This window comes from Pinus tabuliformis, chromosome 4_2 (genome assembly GCF_031772625.1).
Source record: "Pinus tabuliformis cultivar Carrire ecotype Pingquan chromosome 4_2, CPIR1, whole genome shotgun sequence".
NCBI lineage: Eukaryota > Viridiplantae > Streptophyta > Pinopsida > Pinales > Pinaceae > Pinus > Pinus tabuliformis.
The window spans coordinates 729,427,944-729,447,047 of NC_142304.1; the positions used below are offsets into that span (position 1 = coordinate 729,427,944).

Consider the following 19,104-nt stretch of genomic DNA (forward strand, 5'->3'; position numbering starts at 1 on the left):
TTATCTTCATTTGAAATTTTAATATCAATAGATGCTAACTGACTTACCACAGTATTAAATGCATTCAGATGCTCTGTCACCGAGTCTCCATCTTTCATCCTTAGTTTATATAGCTTTTTCCACAGGAACAGTTTATTCACCGGAGACTTAGATTGGTACAAAGTCCCTAACTTGTCCCACAAAGCCTTCACTATAGCTTCCCCTGATACATTCAGCAATACTGAATCTAAGACACACAATTGTATTGTGCTCTTTGCCTTCCGATCCAACTTCTTCCATTCTTCATCGGACAATCCCGTTGGTTTAGTACCCAGATCTACTACGATCCACTTATCTTCATCCACCAACAGATCCTCCATCTTGAGTTTCCACAACTCAAAACTCTTACCATTAAATTTCTTGATCTCTATCTTTCCACTGCTCGCCATCTTCTTTCACCACCGGAATTGATCTCGCAGATCTCCCACTAAACAGGGTCTACCACAGCCCTGAGCGAAACCCCTCAGCAACAAAGGCGTCCCCTTGAAGACAAATTTTCTCTGATACCAAATGTAGGTTTTAACCCCGTATAGAAATTACCTGCATACGAATTCTAAAACACAAAAAATAAACAATGCGAGGCATAACACATAAAACACATATACATAGAGATTTCCCCTGGATCCCAAAACCGAGACTACCAGCTTGATTTTTCATTATGTTCATTTCAATGTTATAATACATATTTATACATGTTGAATCATCTAATACCATGGACCAAAAACCATAGCGTCCAAAAAACATGTGCAAAAATCATGCACAAAATCATAGGTGGGTCCGCCCAACCTAACATAGGGTCCAAAACCAAAAATTTTCTAGGGCGCTACCCCAGACCCCATAAAGTGGGGTTATGGGTACACCTTAAACCCCCTGTTACCTCCCCCCGCTACATAATCGGCGCAACGAAGGGGGGGCTACGCCCCCCCTCTAACCCCCCGGTTAACTACGTGAGCTAGTCCTGGAAGGAATATAACACAACCCAACAAAATGATCTAGCAAAAGATTTTGTGATCTCTTTGTAGAAGCCATCAAATTTTTCAATGAAGTTGAGCCGTCCAACCTTCTGTAGCATTTCCTTGAGTTGTGCTTATCCCTCCATATATTTTTCTCCTACTAGCTCTGTCTTGACAATGAGTCCCATGGCTTTTGTTTCGCAAAATTTCTTAACCTTCAGAATTACTCTCCTAGTCTATGGAATGGACTGACTGCGAGTATGGTGGAAAAGAACTACGGGTTTGCATGGAATAAGTAGATGGTGAGGGTTTGGAAAGACGTGGATACATTGGTCACATCGTAGCCATGCCCATTAATAGATGGAGTTATTAGGGACCATTTAGGTACAGAGTATGGAGAGTGTAGCGAAGATGTGGTATGATGAAGTTATTATGGATTGTTTGGTACCGAGTATGGGAGATGTGGTATGATGAAGTGGCAGTCAAATCAAATGATGACTCGTTAAGGAGACATATGATTATCCATATTACACATGCCTTATGTTTTTAACTTGTTGTTTGAAATAAATTTTGCATTTTACCTTTAGAACTTAACCTTCCTGCTTGATAATTCTTTTGGTGTTGATCCGTAGGTACCTTTTAGCATGTTTGGTCTCCAAAACTGGATTCTTCAATTTCTTGCATTCATGATTTATTTGTGAGCGGTACAATTGTGTCAGAGCTGATAAGTAAGTTGTAGCTGCAGAATCATATTAGTTGCAGAATGTGAAAAGAAAGAAAAGTGAAATATGGGTATGGAATATGAGTGTAAAAATGAAATGGAAATGGGTTATGACAATGAGATGGAATGAAATGTAAAATAAAATGGGAAATAGGGTGAGATGGAGTAAAACTTGTAAAAATAAAATGTAAATGAAATATGACAGTGAGATGAAATGGAACTATAAAAATGAAAATAGAATGAGATGGAATGGAACTATGAAATTGCAGACTCTAAGCTGCAAAATGAATGTAGCTTTTTGTCACTACTTATTACAAAAAGGAAATGGAAAATATAGGATGTCAGAAATCTCTGATTTTCATCCTGTATTTTCTGTATAAGTATGCCAATCAATGATTGGTTTTCATACTCATACAATTTATTTATTTATTTGATATTCTATATTTTTTTATTTTTTTTAGGAATAATAAAGGCTAAGTTAGTGGAGAAGAATAATTCTTCTTCACTAGCTTCATTTCAGAATTATTCTAGAAAATCTTAATGAACTCCTCTCTTGAAATTGGCTTCTGATATATCTTCTACCGATGACCATTCACAAGAAGAGGTATTTTTCTTTCATCTATTGTCCTTATCCTCACTGCTCCGTTATTAAAGACTTCTTCAATGTCATATGGCCCAAGCCAATGAATCTAAAACTTCCCTTGAAAATCTTTGAATTTTGAATCAAACAAAAGTGCCCAATCTCCTACTTGAAACTTCTTCTCCTTGATATATTTATCATGCCATTTAGCCCTTTTCTGTTGGACTATATTGGTTCTTTGAACTGCATCTTGCCTGATTTCATCAAGCTCATTGAGTTGCTCCAATCTATGTTTCTATGCCTCTGATAAATCCAGTCCCAATTGGACTACCATCTTGAAGGTTTTGATTTGAACTCTATGGGGAACAAGACTTGTTTCCCATAAACAAGTTCATAGGGTGTGTGTCCCGTCGTGTTCCTCCATCTAGTTCTATAAGCCCATAAGGCTTCAGGAAGCCTTTCTGCCCAATCTCTTCTATGTAGATGCACAATCTTAGTGAGAATTCCTTCAATCACCTTATTTGTAGATTCAACTTGACCATTTGCTTGTGGATGATAGGGGGTAGATTTCCTATGTTTGATCTTGTAATCTTCCACAAGACCCTTCACCATTTTAGATGTAAATTGAGATCCCTAATCTGTCACAATTTCTCTTAGAACACCAAAATGAGTGAAGATGTCCTCAAAAAGAAAATTAACTACAGATTTTTCATTAGCAAAAGGTAATGCTTTAGCCTCTACCCATTTAATGACATAATCAGTGCATACCAATATATATTTCTTTCGCTTAGATGGGGGATTAGTTGGTCCAACAAAATCCAAGGCCCATTTTTCAAAAGGTTCAATGAGTACCTGAATTTGTAGTGGCATTTACTTTGAAGAAGCAGGTTTTCCTACCCTTTGGCGGCTGTCACACCTCCTGACATAGTCTTTGGCATCTCTGAAGATGGATGGCCAATAATATCCTAAAGAAAGGATTTTATAGGTTGTCCTCTTGTCAGCAAAGTGTCCACCCCATGGTTCATCATAGCATGCCTTAAGAATCTCAGGCATTTCATCTTCCCTAACACATCTTCTGATCATGAGATCTGGACCTGTTTTATACAATTAATTAGTGATCCATGAGTATCTTGCACTTATTTGAATTTTTCTTTTCTCTCTAGGAAACAAATTTGAAGGCAATTTCCTTGTGACTATGTAATTGGAAATGTATGCAAACCAAGGGGTATGAGTAGTCACTACAAAAAGATATTCATCATGAAACTTATCTTCAACTGGAGTGTCATATTTGATATTTTGAATTCTAGACAAGAAATCAGCAACTGTGTTTTTCTTTCCAGGTCTATCTAACACAGTAATATTGAATTCTTGCAAGAGTAATAACCATCTTGTAACTCTACCATTAGTAATAGGTTTATTCATTAAGTATCTCATTGCATAGTGGTCTTTATGAACAAAGGTTTCATAGCCTGTTGTATAATGCCTGAACTCATTGCTGGCATGAACAATAACTAAAAATTCCTTTTTAGTTACAGTATAATTTAACTCGGTGGGAGTCAAATTCTTATTTGTATAGTAGATGGCATAGGGAATCAAATATTTTTGTCCTAATATAGCTCCCAGAGTTGTATCTGAAGCATCTGTTGAAATGTGAAAAGATAGTTTCCAATTTGGACCTCTCAAGATGGGTGCTTCAGAAATTCTTGCTTTTAAAGTCTCAAATGCTAACTGACAATCATTATTCCAATTGAATTCACAATCCTTGGTGAGTAATTTGAAGAGTGGGGATGCTATTTTAGTGAAATATTCTATAAATCTTCTATAGTATCCTGTGAATCCTAGAAAACTTCTATAGTATCCTGATAATTTAGAGATGACTTCAACTTTAGATTTATCAACTTTAATTCCATCTCCTGAAATGTGATGTCCTAAAACAATCCCTCCTGTAAACATCATAAAACATTTCTCATGGCTTAGTGAAAGGTTTGCTTCGTTACATCTTTTAAGAACCTTTTCCAAATTTTCTAAAGCTTCTTCAAATGTATTCCCATAGACTATAAAGTCATCCATATATACCTCTACACAATCATGTATTAGATCAAAAAAAATTCCTAGTACTGCTCTTTGGAATGTCACAGGTGCATTACATAATCCAAAATGAAGTACTCGGTAGGCATATGTTCCCCATGGAAAAGTAAAAGTGGTTTTGTCTTGATCTTCAGGTGCCACCTAAATTTGATTATAACCACTAAAACCATCCAAGAATTAGAAATACTTCTTACCTGCCAATGTATCTAACACATGATCTATAAAGGGCAAAGGAAAGTGGTCTTTAAGGGTAGCTTTATTCATTTCTCGATAATCAATGCATGCCCTCCATTTACCATTCTTTTTAAGCGCAATCACTAAAGGGTAAACCCATTGGCTATCCAAAATTGGGTAAATGAAGTTTACATTCAGTAGTTTTTGCAGCTCTTCTTTCACAATTTCCCTAACATTTGGATTCATCCTTCTTTGAGGTTGTCTGATAGGTTTACAATTTTCCTCAATGTAGATGTGATGTATACAAGTCTTAGGACTAATTCCTTTCATGTTAGTATATTCTCATGCATATGCAACAGAATGTTGTTGTAATGTTTTGATTAGCTTTTCTTGTTGTAATTTCTCCAAGTTATTGTTTATGTTCAATTGTCTCCTTGGAAAGATTTCAATTGTAGAGCTACCAAATTCTTCCATAGAATAAACAGACATCTGCCTAGATGACAAATATTCAATATTGGATTTTTCTTGGAATTGATCATGTTCATATACTGGAGATGATTCAAAATTTTCCATTGTATTCAAGCTTTGACTATCTTCACTAATGTCTGAAATAGTAAAGAGAGGCTGAATGTCATTTTCATCATCAATCCATTATTTGTCATCTATTTCTGTGATTGTTCTTGCTAGAGGATATAGAGTGAATTTATTTGTTGAATTCCCATCAGAAATATACATGTCACCAAATCTATAGCTAATGAAAGAATCAGTTGTAGCCAGCCAAGGTCTTCCTAATATAAGTGGATGTCCTCCTAGATTGTTCTTGGGGGTTAAGATCATAAAATCAACAGGATATTCCCAAGAATCTAAGGACACTGAAATATCTTCTAACACACCATCTGGTTTGATTACAGATCTATCTGCTAATTTCAATAATGTAGGTGTATAAAGAAGATTAGAAAGCTTGAGTTGTTCCATGGTTTGTTTGATCATGATGTCTATAGCTGCTCCTAAATCAATCAATGTATTCAGAATTTCAATTCTATTGATATGTGTTTTCACAATTTGACTTCTTGGATCTACATATTTTTGTATGGAAATTTTTCCCATCATTATGTCTGTTATTTTTCCTATAAGGTGAATTCTTTTTGTTTCTCTTGTTTTTCTTCCTGCTTTCTTTATGCTCAACTCCTTTATTATTTTAGCTAGAATTGGAATCTCCTTAATGGCTTGTAACAAAGGAATTTTGATACAAACATTTTTCAATTCATCTAGAAAATCATAATTAGGCAACGTAATCTGCTTTTCTACCCCTCTATCAACTTGTAATCTTTCAAGAAAAGGAGGTGCAGAAGTAGACACTAGTTGCTCAATGATATGAGTTGAGTTCATTGGTTCTTTCTATTTTTCATTTTCAGTATTTTTGTTTTGGAGAGGTGTTCATTCAAAACTTTTATTGGGCTGTAAAGAATCTTCCTCGGAATTGTCTTGTTCCTGAATAACTACAGAAGACTTTTATTTTTCGAATATCCTACCATATCTTAGTTGAACATCACTGCGATCTAGAGGAGTGATCATATAAGGTGGAAATTGTTGTCCTTCCACCATGCCAGTATTCTGAGGATTTTTATTGTTGGGGTTTGGTAATGGTTGGGCAGGTAGAAGATTTGGTCTCTGCTAAAATGGTAGTAAGAGTTGAGGATTTTGGTTTTGAAGTTGAATTTGCTAGTTTTGTTGTGGGAATGGTAGTGAAAGTTGAGGATTCTAATTTTGAAGTTGTGGCTTCTAATTTTGTTGTAGAATTTGTGGGGGAGGATAATTTTGATATGGTGGAGGATATTGATAATATTGAGAAAATATTCCATAAGGATTTTGTATTCCTTGAGCCCAAGGTTGAGATTGAGATTGAGGTTGAGGCCAAGGTTTCTGCCAAGAATTCCAATTTGGTGGGGGCTGTGGATACATTTGATTGTTAAATCCTTGATTTTGTGGCCCCTGCCAAGGTCTTCTAGAGACAAAGCAAAGAGATTCTGCTGAATTTGGAATTGTTTCTTCTTGAAAAAAAGCCTTAAGATCTGGAATTGAAGGACAACCCTTGGTCTCATGGTTTTCTAAACAAATCACACAAGTCTCTATGATTTTTGCATCCAAAGGGCATTCTCTTAAAGTGTGTTCTTTTCTACATTTGGGACAGAAAATAGCTAAAGCATTAGCCTCAGTTTTCTACTTTTTTTGTAACTTAAGGGTGTCTATTTTCTCACTAAGGCTCCCTAGAATATATGTTTTGAATTCATCAAGCATATTCCCAATTTCTACCCTACTCACTGATCTAGTTGCAGATTTATTCACTCTAACAAGAGAAGGATCTCTTGGACCTTTCCCAGTTTTGGATTTTCCTCTTGAGAGATGAACACATAATTCTCTTATGTCATTTAATCGAAGTTGAGAGATATCTCCCTTCCCCATCATGTTAAGGATATCTATCCACTCATCTCTAATGGCTTTTAATAGAAGATCTTTTAAGGTATCTTCATCTAAGTTATCCATCTTTGCTCTTTTCAAGTTATAGTTGAATCTCTCAATTAAATCCTCTAAATTTTCATCCTCTCTTTTCATCATTTTGAACACTTCATCCTTGTGATTGGTAGGCATGCAATAATCAAAATACCTGTCCAAAAACACTTTCTTCATGTCATTCCATGTTCTAATGGACTGAGTGACCAACCCCATGAACCACTTCAAAGCAGCTCCTTTCAATGTTGAAGGAAACAACTTAAGTTTTTGAGAGTCTTCTAAGTAATCATAGGTTTTGCACAAGACTTCAAATTCAAATAGAAATGTTTCAAGATCCTCACTTTTTAACCCATGGAAGTTTAGGAGAACAGAAGGTGAGATATTTTTCATTGTGGCATTTTTTTCTTCATCAACTATAGGGAATCCAAAAGAATGATCAATTTCCCTATTTCCTCTACCTCCTCCATTATTTCCTCTACGTTCTCCATTGTTTCCTCTACCTCTTCCTCTACCCCCTCCTCCTCCAAAAAGTGTGATTTCTCCATCCTCTCCTTCTTCTACCATTATAGTTTCTTCAGAGTCAGTATAAGATTTAATCTGCAAGGTTAAACACTCTTCCTTTGGTTCCTCTATTAATGGTATGTGGGAGAGAAATTCTACTTCTTCTTCCTCACTAGGTATTCTTAATTCTTAAACTAAAATATGTTCCCCTGTGGAGGTGAAGAAGGCTAATCCTTCTGCTGGATATCCAAGATTTCCCTCCTCTAGGACTGCCTCAGTAAATGAAGTAGGATATCTTCTTGATTGAATTTATGACCTTAAAACTTCAGGAGTTCTATGGCTAGGAGTATGAGCTTGATATGGAGGTATATCTCTTTTTAGTCTTGGTGGAGTAGGTGGTGTTGTAGGAATGAAACTCCTGCCTCTAGCTATAAATCCACCCCTAGAGTCTCTTTCTCTACACATATCAATTTTTTTTTTTTGAATGTAAGAGATAAGGTTACATAATTTACATTTCCCCGGCAATGGCACCAAAATGTTTAGTCAATTTAGTGTCCTAAATTGCTTACATAAATTATCAACCGAGGTTTGTAAGCTAATGAAGTGTAGTGCACTCTATGTACTTAGTTAACCCTTCTTACTTCGTTGTTTTGTATTTTTATATTGTTTTTGGGTTTATATTCTTTGATTCCTAGTGATGTACAATCTGAATTATGAAAAACTCAAGTGAATCTAAACTTCCTAAAGGTGAACCAAGAGCTAAAGCTGGTCACAATCTAATTTAAAGAAAGGAAAAACAGAGCATCTATTATATTTCATCATTAATTCTAAGTCATGAATCTATTTCTTAAAATTGAGGATGAATTTGTAATGCATGTTGAAATAAATACAGAGAATGAAATCAAACAAAGTACTTCTAGTTACTTTAACCCTCAATTTTGAAAGATAACCTTCTTGAGATGGAATACAAGAAACTTTCTGTACTTTATGATCTCGAGAACTAAATAAAACATGCAAAAGGTAATTGATTGATTTCAACCATTGTGTGAAGTGAATGTTTAACCATTCAGTTTAGGATGAGTATCAACTTGAAATGGTGTTCCAAAACATTCATTAACGCAGTGTATTGATAATCTAATCTAGAAAATAAATAACAAAACAGTGAGTAAGCTAGTCAATAATGCATTCCCATTACTTCAACTTTACTCTGTATAGAAACAAAATTGTTTCCTTTCATGAAATGTGTTGGAGGAACAAGATTGCACAATTGAGTTTAAACATTATGCTATTGATCAAAACTAAAAGACATCAACCTAATTTAGAAACACTACTAAAAGAAAGTAATGAAATTAAAACTAACCAGAAAACAAATGGAAAGAAAACCTCCTTCGATGCAGGGGCCCTCTGCAACTGACTAGGTTGAGCTGCTAACTAATTGAAAATGCTCTCTTAAACGATCATTGATCAACACACGGTTTATATTATAGAAAAGAACGAAGTCCCAAAATACAAAGATGAAAGTCTGAACTTGAATACATGAAATTCTTCGAACCCCTCTCAGTTCTGTACAACCAGTATTTAAAAGGAAATATTCATAACTGTCTTTGAGGAAAACTAGTTACAAGTGGCCTATACATATTAAAACAGGACTACGTAAACGTCTGATCAGCTACATGTGACTTAAATTCAAGCGAGATGTTTGCAACAGAACCGTTAACACAGGTGGCTGATCTGAGTTAATGCTGCAACAAAACTGTTAGATTTATTGATTAACCACGAAAGAGTAGACAAAGAGTCCTATTGCTTCCGGGTATCATATGTTTGACTCCACCTTTGACTACGATCTTGAGCTTGCTTTCTTATCGATCTGGGCTAAGTGACTAGGATAGAATCCATGTGGAGATGATTCTAGAGATGCCCATGTGGCCGGATTCTTCATTTGACATCTGGAACCTGCCATACCATAGAAGAAGCTACGAAATACACAGTTAGCGGCAGAATAGGTTGCGCTTTGTAGCTAATTTGCAAAAATTTATTCAAATAGCAAAAACATTAAAATATAACATGTCAATCATTTAATGCCTTCCTTGAGACAAAACCTATCATTTATCATTGATGGGGATCTGTAATCTTATGGAAAAGGAAGGGAAAGAAGTGAGAAAAGTTGTCAAGGAGAGGGTAATTCTGAGGTTCAACAGAGAGCTCTATGAACTCTTTTGCAAGAGCATTTACCAATTGAACTAATCCTTACTGCTACTATCTCTTAACTAAACCTTTGACACTTTATTATTAAAAATAATGAAATAAAAAACATGTATAATTAGTTGTTGATATAGTCCAATTTGTCAAATAACTTAACAATCACAATATCAATTAGTTAATAAGGGAAAATTTTATCAATGGCATGAGGACAAATATTATTGAAGTAGCTTATTTATGTGGTGTGCATAGGAATTGTTTTATACCTCAATGAATTTTGTTTTTCCATTTAGTCCAATAGGCTCCTTTCTTAGAGAAACATATCAAGCACTAACATTTATTAATGACTTCTAAATATAAAAATCTCCAAAGTGGAATGATATTTGTTTATATTGGAATTGTAGTCCACTAATTTTACCTATTAGGATTAGTAAAGGCACTTCAATAAATTTAATATATCAATTCAAATTACACAAGTGACACCATATAAAGAGAAAAAAATTAAATTCAGGTTGGTTATTATCATATTTGCATTGAAATTATACATTTGTCTTTTGGTTAAGTCGGGAGAAAGAAATCTACTTTCACTACAGAAAAGGGGCAAACAAGAAGTTTTATTTTTTTGCAAAGAAATTCCAAATACATTATCACATTAGTTTAGTGGCTGTCATTTATTAATATAAGTATGCAATTGAGGAATGGAAATGGCATCCAAATGAGAGGCCATGAAATTAACAAACCTTGGACTTTGTGTGATATCTCTACCTTATACCCTAATTTTCTTAGGAGTTTCTCCTATAATATGGTGAAGCATGTATCCCAACATAGAGTAAATTAAATTAACACCCAATTTTTCACTAGTGTAGATATTATTTCTTGTACCAAATGGAAGTAGTCCATAGTCATGGCCCTCCATATCAACATTTTCTCCAATAAATATCTTAGGCCTGAAGGTAAATGGACTCTTCCATATAGTTAGGTATTTAAAAACGGCTTGCATATTTACATGTATATTAGATCTTTTAGATATATTATGACAACCAATCATCAATATTTTATGCTTTTCTATGCAATATCATTAGAGAAGTGGGTGGACATGCAAAGAGCCTTTTTTGTGATATATTAATGAACTTTAGATGATGAAAATCAATGTCACTCATCACTTTATCTAATTTGTCGTGTGCTAAAAATATAAACATACCATTCCTTAAGTGAAGATATTAATAAGATCCCCTAAAAAAAATATTAGTGAAAATGATCCCAAATAATAAGCACAACACCCTTTAAATCATACATTTATTAAATAAATAAATTAAATTTTTATAATTTTAAATGTGTCATTATTATTTAAATTTTAAGAATTTTTTTTTTTTTTAAATTGCAGTTTATTAATAAAAACAAAACTACAAATGGAATTAATCTATTTATCATTTTTTACTTTGTAGTAATTTTTAAACTCATATTTATCATTTTTTACTTTGTAGTAATTTTTAAACTCATATTTATTTTTTACTTTGTAGTAATTTTTAATTGAGTTTATGTTATGTTTATGTAACATACCGTTAAGATTTTTTTTTGTTCCAATTATGTTATTACCGTAGTAAGCGCCCTTTGTCATACCTTACCTTTAAGAAATTATGTATATTTGTGATCTCAACTAATCGTTTAAGTTTCTCCTTTTGTAAGGTTTATAGCGCCTCCTTTACTCATATATTCATCTCTCGTAAAATGCCTAGTTCACATTTATTTTGGGCGTAAGTTCTATGATTATAGTTAGATTAACAACAAGCGAGTGAGATATTGTCAGGGTTTTAGAGGCGAGGGGGAGGTGGAGTGAAGAGGACAAGAGGTGATGAGTTCGAATCTCGGAATTCCATTTGAGAACAGCAGGGCAATGGAGGCACTAGAGCAGCAACATCCCTATCCCAATCCGCAGGAACACGAGGAGCAGGCCGGCCAAAACAAACGGAAGTCCACGAAATCTGCGGGTGTGAAATGGATCAAAGAATGGGTGACTCAAGAGACTGTTCTCAATAATGGGAAGTGTTATTTTTTGAAACGGGTAACAGAGGATACCTTGAAAACCCTAAAAGAGAAACAACAAGAGAAGGAACCAGAGCCTGAAACACTTCCTCCAAGGGTTTTTCTTTGCAGCTATGAAGGTTGTGGGAAGACTTTTACAGATGCTGGAGCTCTAAGGAAGCATTCACATGTGCATGGGGAGAAGCAACATGTTTTTCATTATGAAGGATGTGGCAGGAAATTTTTAGATAGCTCCAAGCTGAAGAAGCATTTTCTCATCCATACGGGAGAAAAGCATTTTACATGTCCACATGAAGGTTGTGGTAAGGCATTTTCTTTGGATTTTAACTTGCGTGCACATATGCGAACACATTCACAGGAGAACTATCATATTTTTCCATTCGAAGAATGTGGAAAAAGATATGCACATGAATACAAGTTAAAAGCTCACATAAAGTCTACACATGAGAAGAATTTGGCAAATGCGGTGAAGCTTCCCCCTCAGACTGAAAGGGAGTTTCCTCATCCAAAAGCTCCAACTTCACTGTATGGCTCTATCCCTTTGGATCGTCCATTTTCCTGTCCTTACGAGGCTTGTGACAAGTGCTACATACACGAGTATAAGTTAAATCTTCATCTCAGAAGAGAACACGCAGGTTATGCTATCGAAGAAAATGGAAGACATGGAAGTGATAGCGAAGATGAAATGGATCAGGGAAGCGACCAAGATGGAAATGGTAGGAATACTGGCATCATGACAGGTTCCGGGCGAGGGAGACTTCAGGTTAATTCAAAGACATCTTCTGCAACAAATCTTCATAGAAAGTTTTTGAATGCAACAGCTGTTGATTTAAATACGAAAACCAGTTCCAGAGCAATTGTGGAATCAAAAGAGCCTGGGAAGGGACATCCTCGAGAAGATAGTGAAGAGACAGAAGAAGAAGACCAGGAAGATACAGATGATGAAGGTTGGGGCCATGGGACAGAAACAGATGATGATGATGATGACAATGACGACGATAACAATGAAGAAGAAACAGAGGATGACATTGACTAGGTAATTAATGTAGGTGTAGATAATTGTTACAGGCAAGAATCAAGTCGTGTAAAACAAATTTTCTTTTGCAAGTGAATACACATTTTGAAATTTCATACAGGAAAGATGTGAGAAATAAGTATCTCAGAGGAATAGGTCATAATTAATGTGTCAAATTTTGTTGATGAGGGGGATCATCAAATAGGACAGCTATGAAGAGAAGATCATTTATGCATTTTATCAGGTGTGCATGGATTTGACTGTTAAAAGTCGATCAGATTTTCTTATCTGGCATACTTAATAACATTAAATCTTGTACACAAGTTTCCCTCCACATAACAAATACTCTCGAATCCCTTGTGTATACAGCTGTCAGGGTTCCTCGAGACCAGTGTGATGCTCGATCAAGGGCTTCCATGAGTTTCTCTGGAATCAATGGCTCACAAAAGATGTAGTAGTTAGTGGAACTACCCTCCTCCTCTATCGACACTACTCCCGAGCCAGTGTGCATTTTCCAATATGGAGGTTTAGCTCTGCAAATCAAGTTAGGGTTTCGGTGCTCAAGGGCTTTCCCCACTGTGCAGATAACCATGTAGGCTGTAATTTCACCAAAATACTCCGCTGTAAGTTTCCCTATTCTCAGATATTGTTCAACCCTCCAAATTTTCCTTTTACGCTATTGTTCATTGTTAATGTATTTACAAGCAGGTTGTAGGTATTTCCGTCGCTCAGACTTATTGGGGAATTTTCATTTGAGATTCTTCTAATTTTCTTGCTAAAACCCCAGGTGATTTCCTTCCACTCGGGACAAACATTTCTATGTTTTCTTTTGTTAAAGTCTGTGGTCGGGTTGAGGGTGCTTGCTCCTTGTCCATGCTGGAGATGTTGATGCAATATCCACATAGGTAACCCTGCAACCTTACTCAGTGATGCAGGGCCAACCCTGCAAACCCAGAAATTCTAAATACCATGCATATAAAAATGCATTTCAGCATTTTTCCAAATAAAAACCTCAATACCTGGAAAATTCAACTCACACACTGCTATTTGCATGCGGAAGCTTTTCAATATATGGTTTAAAATCATAATAAATTGTGTGGAAACTCCATCGCTCTCAGCCTCCACATTAATAGTAGATTGAATCCCAACACATCCCCCTTTAATTCAACAAACTTTAACTCACATACCTATAACCTCTGTGCTACCAATCAGATCTTCGATCAGATGAAATCAACTAAGTTTCGATCGCTGCTTCCTTCTTTGTATGCAATTTGATGTTTAGATTAATCATTAAGTCGATTAATGAAATTTAATTCAGCTCAGAATTCCCATCGCTCCTGCAAACTTTGTTTCTCAATTCAACACTGTCACTCCTGCAAACATTGTTTTCTTGATATCGATTTCACATATTGAGCATGTTAAATAATCAACATTGAGTTATCGATTATCATGTACTGGATTTTAACACAAATCGATGTCAATTTATTTACAAACAAATCATTCCTTCACGTGGTAGCATAGATCGGATACAAATCGATCTTCCACAATCAGAACCTTGTTTCTTCTAGCATGAATCAAAGTTATAACTTTCAGTTTCCATTGAGAGAATGATGCAGTGATAAATTCAATATGGGTTTCAGAGAATCAACATTCGTTAATTCCGTCAGTCTCTAAGCTTAATTCAGTTTTTATGGCTTCAACACCCTAAGTCAATAGCAATAAATGAAATTGATTCACTATTGATTATGTTGAGTAACACAAGCTTTTATAAGTAACCAACAAGGCCGAAAGACAGAGCTTTATGCATGGGTTTTAACACCAAACTGCGGCCCGAATACATTGGAAAATACCCACTCATGCTAAGATTCAACATTCATAACAATCAACGATTATGTATTTCAGGTTTCACACAGAGTCAATGTAATTTCAAGCACATCGAGTTACTCTTCCTCGTATCCAACTTCAACAACATGATTCATAATCCCATTGATCTTATTCATTGAAACACAAACTCAATAAAGGTGTAAACTCCAGAAATCAAATTCTGCATAAATATACAGTACTTACATAATAGCCTCCTTACTTGACCTAATTTCCCAATTGTTGGCCCTTTTACAATCTGCCTGAAGGCTTCAAAATGGAAACTCCTACCCTCTACTCACATTCTCCCTCTCAATCTCATTCCTATCTCAATGCCTTTGAGGCTTGATAATTTATACAAATTGAACTGAACCAATTTAGGTTCAAATCCCTTTAATCAGTCAACAAAGTCCTCAAATATCTCAACACCCCTACAATCTATATTTTATCCCTAAAATCTTGAAACTAAATCTAACTTAGGCTCATAATTAATTCTTAAATATCTCAAGTCTAATTTCTCTCATGTTTTCCAATTATTTGGAAACATTAACAAATCCTCCCATATAGTTAATTAAAAACTTTCAAAATCCCATTAATATTTACATAAAATTAATATTTCCTCATAAACATTAAACCCCTTAGTTTAAATAAAATACAAAGTGTTTTTCGAGTCTAATGCTCCTGCATCAGACTCCCAAGGTTGAAAATGATCATGATCTCCTGATCATGCGTTTTAAATCTTTGTCCGCCTGGATCCCACATTTTGTTTTGTAACTCATCATCCATATCTGTTGTTTGCTTCTTTTCTCCAGGTCTCCATATCTTATGTTGTCTTGATCCACTCGCTGCACTTTCACAATCTGTCTCTGTCTTCATTTTGCTGCTGCTACTTCTCTTCCTTACTGATATCTTCCTCTGAGATACTTTCATCATGATTCTTTTGATTATTTCAATTTCTCTGTCCAATAAATCTTCAAATTGTTGATTCCTTACCGCCCGCTGAGCTAAGACGGCTTGCTCAGTTCTCACTCATTCAATTTTTACTGTCACTTGCTGACTTCTTGCTCCTGTCCTTACTGCCACCCAATCATCCAAACCCTCTTGTCTTCTACAACGGAAAACTTCTTCTCTGTTTTCTCCTATCAGCAACTTACTGGACTGGCACATTGTGTACTCTTTTCTGCTATCTTCATCTCTCTGCATCTGCAATTCCCAACTCTGAAATTGAGATTCTTCCTACACTGAATCTTGATCATTCAGCATCCTTTCCAGCAACATAATGTCCTCATCCCATGGATTAGATGTTTCCACAAAATTCTCGTCTTTCTCTTTCATTTGATTGCTCAACTGAGTCAAATGTCCTTCAACACCTGCAATAATACCTGCATTCACAAAACAATTGTTAGAATAAAAAGTATAAGGCTTTAGTGCCTCTTCTGTTGTTGCTGGCAACATTTTAGTATGTTGCTATGAAATTCCCTCATCCATCAGCACATTAATATGCTGATTCAATTCCTCTGTGAGACTATCAGTTAGTCCATCTTCCACATCATCTGATTGGAAAATATTTCCCTTTTCTGTGTCTTTCAGCAACTTTCCCTAAACATAGATCCTTTTCCTTTCCAACTCTCTCCTCTGAAGATCTAACTTTCGATACAACTGAACAATCTGAACTGGAGTAGAACTCGGAAATTTTACACAACTTTCCATACCTTCATTTGCTGTTGACCAATCATCACATTCCTTCTCTAAAAGGAATCCTCTACCAGACTTTACCTCAAGAACTTCATTGTCCTTTGTGACAGTTCCATCAGACTGCTCACCATCTATTGCACATCCTGCAAACATACATGAACTGTGAGAAAATTTACAAGGCTTCATAGCCTTACATGTTTCTCTCGTCATTACCTCTTCAGATGCTTCTTAACTATCCCAATAGTTCATGAGATCTTCCTCATTGATCTCTTCACCCAGAATTTCGCCATGTTCTGGGCCACAAATGGAAACATCCATTTCCAACTCAGCCTCTCTTAGTTCTTTGCAACTCAACATCTGCTCGAGCTTCCTCAGCGCCTCCATCAACTATATGTTTACCTGCTTTTCTCTTCTTGCGTGCAACTTCTGCCACTTTACCTTCTTTCTCATGGTCCAACCATGTGTCTGGTTTCTCACATTTTCCTGCAACAGCTCCATTAACAATTCAAGATGAATTGTTATCTCAGCCTTCTCCCACTCGTACTCTTCATCAAATTTCTAAAAATGACTATCAACAGTCATCTTCCCCTCCTTTGTGAACTGCATCTGTTCACGTATGGACTTCATTTAATCCACTTCTCAGCAATCCTTTCCACAAGTTCAACTCCTTTGCTTGGCTTCTGTTTGTTTTCGAACCAATCTCTGACAACCTCTTGCTACAAATTGTTGCAAACAACACCTTAGCATATACAAAATGCATCTCAAAAATTTTGCCCAAATAAAACTTCAATTCTGGACAATTACATACACTATTATTATCAATTGCGGAAGCTCCTCCTTAACATATGGTTCATAAACCAAAAACCCAATAATCAATTTACTTGCATTTAAACCCACACCTCAATTGGAATTTACAGCCAAATCATACTCTCACTATCCAAAGTTGCTCCTCAGTAACAAACTTTTCAAAGATCTTATGAAAGACTTTAATGGAATTTCATTGGTTTCCAACTTTGTAACCAGACCAGACTCTTACCATAATGTATATGCACGCTCTTCCCTTTAATCAAACTGGACATTGTTTAATTAACCAACCTTATGGAAAATTGAATGTCAACCGTAAGCAGCCACACATTAACTTACCAATACGTATCAACCGAATGGATGCAATTCATATTGCGCTTTCTCCTTATAACGCAGGTTTCATACTTCAGTTCCTCATAAACAAACCTATGAATTAGTTTCAATGCCACTTTCTGCTCTTGTGTCCTTCTAAACCCAGCGCAATGCTTGATGCTCAGTCTGATTTCAGAACTCGATTTATTTCAAACCGATCCCATTCAACGCAATCATTGCCTAGCTACAATAAATACAAATCTGTTAAACAAAATGGAGCTTTTCTCCAACACTTGCGCAAATCCATAATGCACCCCCACTTTAAGCAAGTTCAATCAACGCTTTCACACTTCACCTTTTTTCTGCATCCTCGATTCAATTTGGTCTCCAAACTCCGCCTTTTAACTGAATGCCTTTACCATTTAACTCCCAGTTCTCTTACTATGGTAATTATATAAAATTCAGATTTATTCAAAAGCCGAATCATTAACCACGACTTACCATCACATTAATTATGCCTCTGCCTCTGCACATTCAGTTCCAACTTCTTACACGCGAAGAATCTGTTTCCTCTTTAACAAACTTGACTCTCTGTGCTTCACCATTAATTTCATCACTTACAAACAGAGGTTAATGCAGAATAAAATACTAATGATCAATTTCTATAATATCACCTGCTCCTTCAAAGCAAACTCATCAATTTCTAATGAAACTTCTGCATTCTTGCTCCATACGAATTCACCAGTGCTTCCTCTGCGTGCTTGAATCCTTGTGTAGGGAATTTAACACAAATTAACATCGATATATGTAAATCGATTTGTCTTCCTCCGTTGAATCTGTAACACTTTTACAAAACATCATTCCAGCAATTAGAGAATTCGACATCTGCATTATTTATCACGTCTGGCAATAACCCAATTCATCGAATGGATTAACCTCTTGCACTGTTTCCAAGTCTGAGCAACGTTCTGAAATTACAATGGTATTAAAAATCTACTTGAAAGCCGAACCCGACCAATGTTTGCACAGCCAGAATCGATCTTTTATAGATCGATATTCTGCTAAGCTCCTTATTACGCCCTTCTTCAACCTACAGATCGATTTCTAAAGCTATTTCACAATTCACCTACAGCTCGACAGTGCTTCTGCGCTCAACTAATGTGCACTCTTCAATCCGAAAAACACCAACGTACAAGCTCGTTCCTATAATCAAATCCATATACAACATACATAATTTCAAATTCAACCAGGCAGCTTTCCCACTCTGATACCACTTTGATGCAGGGCCAACCCTGAAAACCCAGAATTTCTAAATACCATGCATATAAAAATGCATTTCAGCATTTTTCCAAATAAAAACCTCAATACCTAGAAAATTCAACTCACACACTACTATTTGCATGTGGAAGCTTTTCAATATATGGTTTAAAATCATAATAAATTGTGTGGAAACTTCATCACTCTCAACCTCCACATTAACAGTACATTGAATCCCAAAGCATCCCCCTTTAATTCAACAAACTTTAACTCACATACTTGTAACTTCTGCGCTAGCAATCAGATCTTCGACCAGATGCAATCAACTAAGTTTCGATCACTGCTTCCTTCT

At 35.7% G+C, this 19,104-nt stretch overlaps 1 pseudogene; it reads left to right on the top strand.

The window, feature by feature from the left end:
• Window positions 1-11,541: 11,541 nt before the first annotated feature.
• Window positions 11,542-12,958, top strand: LOC149171667 (zinc finger transcription factor YY1 pseudogene; annotated as a pseudogene).
• The last annotated feature ends 6,146 nt before the right edge of the window (window positions 12,959-19,104 follow it).